This window comes from Peromyscus californicus, unplaced genomic scaffold (assembly GCF_007827085.1).
Source record: "Peromyscus californicus insignis strain IS unplaced genomic scaffold, ASM782708v3 Scaffold_15__1_contigs__length_86483966, whole genome shotgun sequence".
NCBI lineage: Eukaryota > Metazoa > Chordata > Mammalia > Rodentia > Cricetidae > Peromyscus > Peromyscus californicus.
This window is the reverse complement of record NW_026294447.1, coordinates 77,558,413-77,569,745: the sequence shown is the minus strand read 5'-3', so window position 1 is coordinate 77,569,745 and position 11,333 is coordinate 77,558,413. Positions and strand designations below refer to the sequence as shown.

General features: G+C 44.0%; 1 long non-coding RNA gene across 1 annotated transcript; it reads right to left on the bottom strand.

Moving 5' to 3' along the window:
* Positions 1-2,273: 2,273 nt before the first annotated feature.
* Positions 2,274-6,911, bottom strand: LOC128110571 (uncharacterized). The gene is made up of 2 exons (XR_008218257.1): positions 4,355-6,911; positions 2,274-3,186 (listed from the first exon to the last, which is right to left on the bottom strand). It is a non-coding gene; the product is annotated as an uncharacterized LOC128110571 (long non-coding RNA).
* Between the last annotated feature and the right edge of the window lie 4,422 nt (positions 6,912-11,333).

Below are 11,333 nucleotides of genomic sequence, written 5' to 3'. Positions count from 1 at the left end.
TTCACACAATAAAATTCCAGAACAGGAGTTGCAAAAAGGAAGGCCTAAAGTGCCAATTCTACGTTTTGTTTGATCTTTGGGGATTATGGCTGAAAACCTGCCAGTTCTCCTTGGCAGGAAATTTGCTGAGCCCACAGCTCAACTCTTTCCCTTCTGGCTTCTAACACACATGGATTACAGCATAGGAACTCAATGGCTAGAAAACTACTTGAAGAGTGACCCTTGCCAATCCTTAATACATTTTCACACAACTTTGGTGTCTTAATTTTCTATGACCGTAACAAAAGACCCAAGGAAAATAAGTTAAAGGAGGAAAGGTTTCTATGGTGTCTGGCATTGGAGATTTCAGTCTGTGCTTGGCTGACTCCACTACTTTGGACTCGGGCAATGTCATGCAGTGGGAGAATCTGATGGAGGAGGCTAATGCTTTTTGAAACTAGTGACTGATATTCAAGATTAGAGAAATTTCGTGTAAATTTCTGGATCCTTTTAAAAATTGTAGCAGGTGTTTTGTTGAACATCCAGTGTCAAGAGACAGTGAACTGGGAGGGAGCCTGCCCTCTGCACCCCTCACTCATTCCCGGTGTCCTTCAGCTGGTTGTATCACCCAGTTGTTCCTTCTGGACTTTCCAGTTTGAAACTCCTGGTCTACAGAACACACCACATCAACTTGCACACTTGGAGTCCAAACACAACCCAAGAACAAATGTGAGAAGACCATGCTTTTCTTTCATCTACAAATCAAGCACAATGTTTTCAGGGAGGACTAACCCAAGCAAGCCACACCCAAGTCACACCCAGCCAATTACACTAGTTTGGTCCTGCCCGCTCCAGCGCCTCCTGATATAATCAGAGTGTTAGTGGACAAATAGATCGGTGGGATTAGAGATGTAGGTTGGATGGGAACTGTGATGAAATCCCATCTTCAGGCTGTTTCCCATTTGGGTTATAGTTTTTAAAAATACAATGAATTTTCTGCTAAAACAGCCAGAAACACTTGCAGATTTAGCTTTCTGGAACAGATTCTAATTACATTAGAAATAAAGATGAAGATATAATTTGGAGACAGAAGAGGAGGGGGGAGACTTGAATTCAATTTTTTAAAAAAAGGTCTTTAATCCCAGCACTCGGGAGGCAGAGGCAGGTGGATCTCTGTGAGTTTGAGGCCAGCCTGGTCTACAGAGTGAGATACAGGATGGGCTCCAAAGCTACACAGAGAAACTCTGTCTCAAAAGACAACAAATAAATAAATAAAATAAAATAAAAGGTTATTCATAAACCTTAAAGTGAAGGTTGCAGGAAGACAGGGTCCCTGCCAAAGCCCTGACATGCTTTCTCTGCTTGAAAGATGAGCCTGAGCAAACCCCAGAACATTTCCATGCAGCCCAGTGCCTTTAGCTTCATTTCTACTGCTATGACAAGATGCCTAAGAGAAACAGATGAAAGAAGGAAGGGCCTGTTTGGGCACATGGTTTCCTTGCTTTGGACCTGGGGCAAAGCAGAAATCACAGCATCAGGTGTGTGTGTGGGAGAGGGTGCCTGCTTCCCTGCAGCCAGGAGGCAAAGACAGAGAGAAAAAACCAGGGACAAGATGTGTCTCCTACGAGGGTTTTCCCTGGGGACATACTTCTCCAAATAGGTGCTACCCACCTCTAGAGTTCCCACGGCCTCCCAAGAGTCCATTCCATTTTAACTCATCAATGGATAAAATCATTGATTATGTCAGAGCCTCATGACCCAATCACTTCCCCAAAGCCCCACCTCTAAACATGGATACGTTGGAGATCACCTTCAACCCATTAGAGTTTAGGTGGGAAGTGGGGAGAGGTATTTCAGACCCAAAGCTTATCAGCCAAGATTCTAGAAAAGACAGTTGAAAAGTGCTTACTAGAGGTTATAGAGTACAGTGGAGGGAAAGCCATTTATCTCTGTCTTTCGTAGCTCTTAGCTCTGATGGTCCGTGGTAACAAGATAAACAAACAGAATTTATTAATATTCATATTCCATGTATACTTGAAAGATTCCCAGGGAATGGGTACTTCTCAAAGAGGGTGATTTAGAGTTAAGATTTTTGAGAAGACAAAGGGAAAGGATGTTGATTCTCAGCAGGCAGTAAACTGTAAGGATGAGGAAGTGAAGACCAGTCATAGACCAGTCCTCAGCTGCCACTTGAGGCTGATGAAGATCAAGAGCTGTCTCCCATAGTCAGGCTTTTCTGGTAGAAAGAGGAGGAGGGATGCTTTTACCCTTGTGAATGAGAGACGGTAGAGGGCTGATTTTGTATCTGTTTCTTCTCGATTGCCTTTGCTCAAAATAATCCTTGGGCCAAAATGGCATATTTGGAGTGACCTATTTGGTCTTCTACAGTAAAATGATAAAGGCAGTGTTGAATGAGGCTGTGGCTACTTGGCATGTATTACAAACACCAAAGCAAAATACAACATGCAAAGTGCCATCTCCGGAGATGGACAAGGCACAAAATAACCCCACAAAGCAGCACAACACTCCCGCGACCACATGGCTACAGATTCCACCTGCTGGTAGGCACACAAACGGTGACACTAATGCACTCACCTTGACAACATGGGTAAATAACACAAGACACTCCACAGAGTGGTTGTGAAGGTCAAATACACAAAGCAGGAAGTACTGCACTAGCCAGCAGCACTCAATAAAGCTTACACCATAGTTACATTGTTACTGCTAGTTTTATCAGAAATTGAAACACTACTTGGGTCAAAGAAGACCAACTCTTCACTTACCCTGTAATTTAAAGACATATTTCCCATCCATTCTCTTCTCTAACAAGTCCATAATCTTGACCTTTCCATCAACTGGCCTACAGTGTGGAGGCATTTACCCTTGATGGTCTGTGATCTTTGTTTCAGCCGCGTGTCTGCTAGCCGAGTCAAGCTTCTGGCTTTTAATTTGGGGGTGGTAGATAAAAAGACAGGAGACAAAGCCCCAGTGCTGTCTTTCATCCTTTGAAGTCTCTGTTTCTGAAGTTGTTTAAGCTCTTTGAATCCATTACTCCAAGGACTTGTGAGAAAGGATGTTCTAGTCCGACTTAATAATAAGAACCTTTGATGAGGCCAGCTCTCAAGTACTGCTGCTCAATGCCCGTCCCGCCAAATGGATCTTGTGAGCGCCAGTTTTCAAAGGCTATCCTTGGGCCTCAGTTGGGTTCTGTTGGTGTCGATATAAAATACACAGCTCAGGAACAGGGATTTAGGTTGGTCTATATTCTGTATTCCAACATGCTAGCAGTTACATGACATTTTAATAATAACAAGATTAAAAAGAATGTGGTGAATCAAAACACTCTTCAAATAAATTGGTGTGTACCTCAGGTAGGTCATAGGAAAGCAAACAAATTCATGTTATAGGCCTCAGATGCTACCCAATGGCGTTCTTAACTACCAAGTCTGTTTGTATACTCCAAAGGATTTACCCAGTAGTCACCAGGATGCTAGGTCATACATAGAGATGAGCAATAACTAAAGAGGCTAAGACAGTCCTATATAATTTGGCTCTAGACCTACAACATTGCAACTCTCCACAATCATTGACTTTCTATTTAGTTATTTGTAGAAGGTTCAGGGTAAGCCCAGCTTCTTTCTGGGAACTTCAGTTAACAGTTGGTATGAGTTGCTGAGAAGAAAAACCTTTAGGACATTATATAATCATCCTAAATATGAAAATGAAAATGGTTGAGTTCAGAGAGAGGTGGTAGAAAATCAAACCCACAATGTGGCTCTGATTAGAGCCAAGGCTGAGACTAGAACCAAATCTTTTCATCTGGGATCAGGGCTCTGCCTATATTGACAGACAGTGTACCAGGCTTTTTCTTTGGGGCTACCAACCAGCTCCCAAATCATGGTACAAAGACTTACTGTTACTTTTGAATGCTCAGCCTTAGCTTAGCTCTCATTTTAATCTGTTTCTTTATATCCACATTTTGTCTCAGGGCTTTTTACCTTTCATTCTTTGTGTATATCTTACTTTCCTGCTGTCTATGGAGACATGAGTCTGGCTGGTGGCTGCCTGGCTTCTGCCCTGGGCCTGACCCTCTCTTCCTTCCCATTCTCTTCTTTCCTTTTCCCTCTCATTTTTTTGAGCCCAGATTTCTCCTCCTATTTATTCTCTTTGTCTGCCAGCCCCACCTATCCTTTCTCTGCCTGGTTATTGGCCGTTCAGTTTTTTATTAGACCAATCAGATCCCTTAGGCAGGCAAGGTGAAACAGCAATACATTTTTTCATAATTAAACAAATGCAGCAAAAACAAATGTATTGGTGAAATTATTAAGGCCACTCCACGTAGTTAAAAGGAGATTTATTTAATGGCGTAACTTACAAATTAAGGAATAGGAAGGTCGCGGAGTCTGGGGAAGGTGTATCACAGTCCAGCGGTGTTCTCTGGAGCTCTGCTCGGTTCACCTCTCCAGTCCAGGGTCCCGCAACAGAGAGAGCGCCTGCCGATCCAGATCTCGGGTCCCCCGGCGCCTCCCTTCGCCCCGCCTTGTAGGCGTGACAGTTGCCGAAGTCTCAATGGGGGTTGGAACTTCCAGATCAAAGCTGGAATGGCTACCCACTACACAAATGTAACACATCCTTGTACCATTAAACAAAGGTAGCAGAAACAAATGTAACACTTTAACCTTTACATAGTTAAAGTAATATTCCACAGCAGAAACAAATGTAGCACATCTTTACATAGTTACATGTCCCACAACAAGACTGGGATTTCCTATCCTTACTGAGGAGTCATTTACTCTTCATTCGTTTTGGCCAAGACTGTTCACGGCTGTGGTGGTAGAAGACTCTGTCAGGCATAACAACTTAGAAATGGCTTTTGTAGAAATGCACTGACCCTTCACTTGAGCCTACAATGTAACTAAACATACCGGGGCAAAGCCTGGCATCTCTGCCTCCATCTTGTATCTGTCTCTTTTTCCATGAGTCCCCTACATGACTCTGCTGTAGGTATGCTAATCACTCAAAGAGTCTCAACACCAGTAATGCTTAGACCATCTCATTCCTCCTTCAAGGCTGAAGACATAAAAATAAGAGTCACAGTTCTAAACCTCCAGCAACTTTGAGTTCCAGAAAGAGCAAAGCCTCACAGAGCAGACCACTGCCCCCAAATAAGGGCAGTGAGCCCCAAGGGCCAGGCTGCATGCCAGAGCAGAAGCAATCACCTATGGAACAGATGGCCCCCTCTCACTCCATGACCATGATAACGATTGCCTCAGACCACTTTGCAGATCCAGAACTGAAGTAATGATCAGCTAGACCGCCCTTTGATCAAGGTTACCTAATATGCACCCATCTCAGACTCCACCTCAGTTCTTTCTCTACTTAAACCTACAGCTCACTTCAGTACCTCGCAGAGGGACTTGGGACTCTAGCCCCTTTAGTGGTTCTTCTTCCCATCAGTGGTACCTTATGGAAGGAGAGTAAAGAGAAAAATTAGGCTGAAAGAGCATATGAAAACAACTAATTTGCAGAAAGATTAGAAACCTTCACCCACAGAGGCTGGTAATAGAGAATGCACAGGGAAGTTTGCCGGGACAAGCCGGCATATTGGAATGTAAATGTCCAAAACACCAGGATATAAATGTCCTGAATTTTTTTTTTTTCACTAATCCCTTGTTCTGGGACACAAGGACTTGGAACACCCAGTGGGTACCCACTGGACCCTCATATCGACCTTAAATCTCCTTTCTCTACTCCTCACAGCTCATGTAATTGGCCAGTTGGGATGAGCCGCCAAGCCTAGTCCGTTGGGACTCCAAGAGGGAGGGCTTTTGTCCTAAAACTCAGTTAACAAAAACAGCACCTTCTCTATCAATTTTACACTGGCGCTGTCATTCTTCAGCGAGCCAAGTGTTCGGCCACTCTCTGCTGTTCATCAAAATTTAAACGGACAATGGGAAATATCACCCCCATGTGGAGGGTTAAGAGCCCTGAGGTCTATTTTCTCTGGTCTCTCCAGGGTGCTGATCAGCATACAGTCTTTGAACTGAGGCAGCTGCTCCCTGCAGGCTCTGTCACCAGCTGTGACTTTGGACGTTTTGAAGTAAAAGAGAGCTACCCAGTTTTGCTTCTAAAAAGCAGAAATTCCCAGAAACAGGGAGTTTGTTTGGTGTACAGACTGACTCCTGATTTCCTTAGGAGAGGCCACAGAGCCCCCCTCACGGCAAACAAGAAGAGGAGAGACTACACAGGAGGGGGATTAAAGGAACGGAAAGGCACTGGGGACCTAGAAGACCAGGATAGACAGCCTCGGGGTGTGTAATGGACACAAGCTTCCTCTAAAGCTGATGATTTTGAGAAACAGCAGATACCAGAAAAACTCCTAAGGGAAATCTACATTTATAAAAGAAATCTCTCCTCCTAAGGGTAACCCTCTCTCAATCCCTGGAGACTCTTAGTAATGTGAAAAATTGTGCAAAGCAAAACTTACTGTCTGTTCTCTTCCTGGTTCCCTTCCCTAGCTTGGCTCCCCTCCCCAGCAACCCCAAAGCTCCTTCTCCTTTGTTGAAATTCAAACCCAAGTTTCAACCACCCCTTCGAGCTTCAGAGCTCCAGGTTTCACCTACATGTATGAGACATGCACGTGAGTTCTCTTTGGTCTTCTCTGTCTTTGGTCACAGAGACAAACCATAAAAGACAAGAAGGAAGAGTTGCGAATGTTTTTGTTTCCTTTCAGACAGATGAAAGAAGAGGAAGCCACTGCATAAAAAGAGTGGGACACAAGAAAGCAGAAAACCTAGTGCGGGGAGCTTACGTGACTCACACAGCAGGAAGAGGATCCATTAAGGAAGAAGATGCCAGCCGCTCCATGGGCAAGATGGTCAGCATCATTGAGACCTGAGAAGAGGGCTGGGCGGAGGAAGAGATTCCAGGGCTTAGCATATTTGGTATATTAGCATGTGGCAGCCCTCAGCCTGCCGGGACTTCTTTCAACTGCTGGAGCATGCTTAGAAAAAAATACACTTTAGGAAATTGAGAGAGGCTTACTATATAAGTGACCCACAAAAAAAAAAAAAAAAAAATCACATAGTCTCTGTCCTTCCCTTTTGCCCTCTTAAAGCCTATGGTTGGGTCACAGGCAAAGTCTGGCATACCTCTAAGTTCCTCTGTCATTCTCCTTTAGCTAATTATCCCCTTTCCCATAACTGCCTATGTGTCTGTGTGCAATTCCTTATGACACCAGGAGCCACATCAACAGATCAGCATGGCATGGTAACCCTCCTGGTACAGTAATGGCACACTTATCTTGGTAACCAACAATTCTCTAATTGAACTTAAGACCTTTCAGTGCTGGGTAATAGCTCCGGCCAAGAGGAATTGAGTCAGGCTACACTGGGCGACAGTCCCTAGCCATGAAAAATTGCTTGGCCCCAGACTGTTCCGCTCCACCTGCAGAAGGAAAATTCCCCAGTATGAAAAATAACCCAGCCCAAACACAAAAGAACAGCTGTACCTTCCTGGTAGCTACCTTATATAAGCGTGTGTGTGTGTGTGTGTGTGTGTGTGTGTGTGTGTGTGTGTGATGTGTGTGTATACACACACATCACACACACACACGTCCCCTGGGATCTGTAAATGCATTAAACCTTCATCCTGTTAAAAGTTTGGGACCCCTTGCTATTCCAATAAAGTAGTCTCAACCTGTTGAGATGGAGTCTGTCTGCCTATCTGTCTCATTTTGCTTGTACTCAAGAGGGATACTGTGCCTGGTGCTGGAAACCCAGCTAACTAACTACTCAGGGCTGGTAATATCATAGTTATTGGAGGAAATCATAACCACTCATTTACTAAACCAGCATACTCCCTGACAATAAATAATCTAAACATCTGTCCTTATCCCCACAGATAAGTGTAGTCCTCACCCCTCATCAAGGAAACTTCTCTTTGCAATAGACAGAAAACTGCAACCAGTCAGCACGCAGAGTTGTGGAGTCTAGTCCTAATGGATACACTTACACAATACTCTCACACGTAAGGCTCGGGGAACATTAAGGAAGAGGGGGCAGAAAGTTTGTAAGAGCCAGAGGATTGGGGAGTTCACTGTGAGATTGTATCTCCTATAACATCAGAAGCTACGCTCATTAAGTCTCACCAGCATGACTGCCCAAATGTGAGCTGAACAAGGACAACACCAACTGACCATGCCAAACTCGATGGAAAAAGTCCACAAGGCCTCAACCCTATGTAAGGAACCATAGGCAACTGAGGAATGCTGGGAGTGGAAAGAGATGGTCTTCCCCAGGGAAAAGCACAAACTGTCCAGTGCCCAGTGGTCAGCCCTGAAAACAGACATAGAAGTAACTAACATTCTATGGACTGAACCAGTTATTTTTAGTAATACAGATGTATATCCAAATTCATATATCTATGAAATAACATTTAGTGAGAGAAAGAAGCCGTGAGTTTGAAGGAGAGTGGGAAGAGGTGTATGGAGGGGCCTAATGGACAAAAGGGAAGGGACATCTTAATTATGATATAATCTCAAAAAATATAATTAAACAACGAGGCATAAGAACCTGGGAAGTTGAGTGGCTGCTCTCCAGACTCAGATCCACCCCTGTAACAACACCATGAGTCACACCAGACAAGGATGCTGTCCAGACTACAAGGATGTAGTCACTGGGAGTTGAAATTCCCACTTAAAAATCCACGTCTGTGTTAAATACTCTACAAAGCTGATTGGCTGAAATAAAGTATTTCTGTGACTGGGAAGAGTTGAGATGCCACAAGTTAGGAGACACATTACCTGCGGCCTTCTTCGGGCCCCATGATAGCCATTTGTTTGACTCCATAGCCTGTGACGACCAAAGTAAAATCCTTCTGCAATGAACAAATAGATCCCTGGCTTCCAACTACCCCAAAGTTAAGGAAGTCATCAGGCAGCACCTGCAGCCTGTAACAGAGTTCCTCACTGACACCTGGTTTTGTGTGTGTGTGTGTGTGTGTGTGTGTGTGTGTGTGTGTGTGTGTGTGTCTGTGTCTGTGTCTGTGTGTGTCTGTGTGTGTCTGTGTGTGCATGTTTGTGCACAGGCGTGTAAGCATACGTGTTTGTGTACATATAGCGGTCAAAAGATAATCTTGGGTCTCATTCTTCTAGGGCCATCTGTCTTTTAACTTTTTAAGACAGAGTGTCTCACTGGCCTGGAAGTCACCAAGGCCAGCCAGCCGGAAGTCCCAGGGACCTGCCTGTCTCTGCCTTCCTAAGTCTAGGATTAGAGTGTCCGTACACTGCTATGCCCGGCTTCTTCACACGTGTTCTGGGGTTCAAGCTCAGCCCCTCGCTTCACGATGTGAGCACTTTACCAACTGAGCCGTTGCCCCAGACCACACTAGTGTCATTTTAAAGAACCTTAATTCGTCGTGATATTTTTGTAGTACCGTAATAAAATTTACCTGAAGATCCAAGAACAGAAGGAGCCACTAGATTCAACATAGATGCCAGGCAGTGGTGGCACACACCTTTTTTTTTTTTTTTTTTTTTTTTTGGTTTTTCTGAGACAGGGTTTCTCTGTGTAGCTTTGCGCCTTTCCTGGAACTCACTTTGTAGACCAGGCTGGCCTCGAACTCACAGAGATCCGCCTGCCTCAGCCTCCTGCTGGGATTAAAGGCGTGTGCCACCGGTTGTGGTGGCACACGCCTTTAATCCTAGCACTCAGCAGGCAGAGATCCATCTGGATCTCTGTGAGTCCAAAGCTACCCTGGACTACAGGAGATTGATTCTAGGAGAGAAACAGAGCCAGACAGTGGTGGCAAACACCTTTAATCCAAGTACTTAGGAAGCACACATGCCTTTAATCCCAGAACTAGGAAGGAAGTAATATGGCTGGGCGGAGAAAGCTATATAAGGCATGAGGAGACAGGATCTAAAGGCTTTTCAGCTGAATCCCTTTCCAGCTGGACCCCTTTCGGCTGAGGACTCAGAGACAATCAGAAGATTTGTGGAGTTGGCAAGGTAAGAAGTAGCTGTGGTTTGTTCCTTTTTCTCTCTGATCTTTCAGCATTTACTCCAATATCTAGCTCCAGGTTTTTTCATTATAAGACCATTTAGAATCCATGCAACATTAATTTATGACTTTCTCTGTTCTGTTACTCTAAAATGAAATGAAACTGTTAGCACCTTGGAAAACAGTATTTGGGGAACTCTGAAACTGCATCCACCAGAAAAAGCTATCTCATATCTCTTTTGAGGGAAGAGCTGTGTTTTTGCACCAGCAACTTCATTACTATTATTATTATTATCATCATCATCAACAACAACATTAGTGATATTATGTTTTTTATTATTTAAAATAATTTTTAAATTTAATATATTTTGATCATATTCTTCCCTTCCCCAAAGTCCTTCCAGATCTTCTCCCCCTCCCTATAAAAACCCAATTGTCTTAGTTAGGGTTTCTATTGCTATGAAGAGATACCATGACCACAGCAACTCTTATAAAGGAAAACATTTACTTAAGAATGGCTTACAGTTCAGAGGTTTAGTCCATTATCATCATGGTGGGACATGGCAATGTACAGGCAGACATGGTGCTGGAGAGGTAGGTGAGAGTTCTATATCTTGCAGGCAACAGGAAGTGGTCTGTGTCACTGGGTGTGGCTTGAGCATATATGATGCCTCAAAGCCCACCCCCATGGTGACACACTTCCTGCAGGAAGGCCACACCTACTCCAACACAGCCACACCTCCTAATAGTGCCACTCCCTGAGATTAAGTTCAAACTACCACACCAGTGCAACAATAAAACTCCCCAGAACCAAGAAAACAAAATAAAACCACTCCCCAAAAGAAAAAATAAAACACCTAACTTTAACCAAATAAAAGCACTTGCATTCGTACACACACACACACACACACACACACAAAAAAAAAAAAAAAAAAAAAAAATTGTGGAGTCCATTGTATGATGGTCAACTACTCCTGAACATGAGGTCTGCCCTGGAGTGGCTGATATTCCCAGTGTAACCTTACAGGAGAAAACTGCATCAGCAACTTCTAACCACCCATGGTTGAAAACATCTTAGCACTTCCCTGAGTTCAGGCAGATGGATTGGTACAAAACATGCAGGACTGCTTCTAGATGCCCTTATAAAATGACTCAGTAAGTGGTATCATAATAACTTCCCAAGTGTCACTTGAGACACTGTCCTGGACAGTAGACTAGCCCTCTCTGAAAGCAGTTCTCAGGGAGGAGTTCCTTGAACTCTGACACACTTAGAGAGAGCAGACACGAGAAATTGTGGGGCAGAGATGTAAAAACAGAAGGTTACAGTGGCATGTGAAAATGGGATTGAGTTCT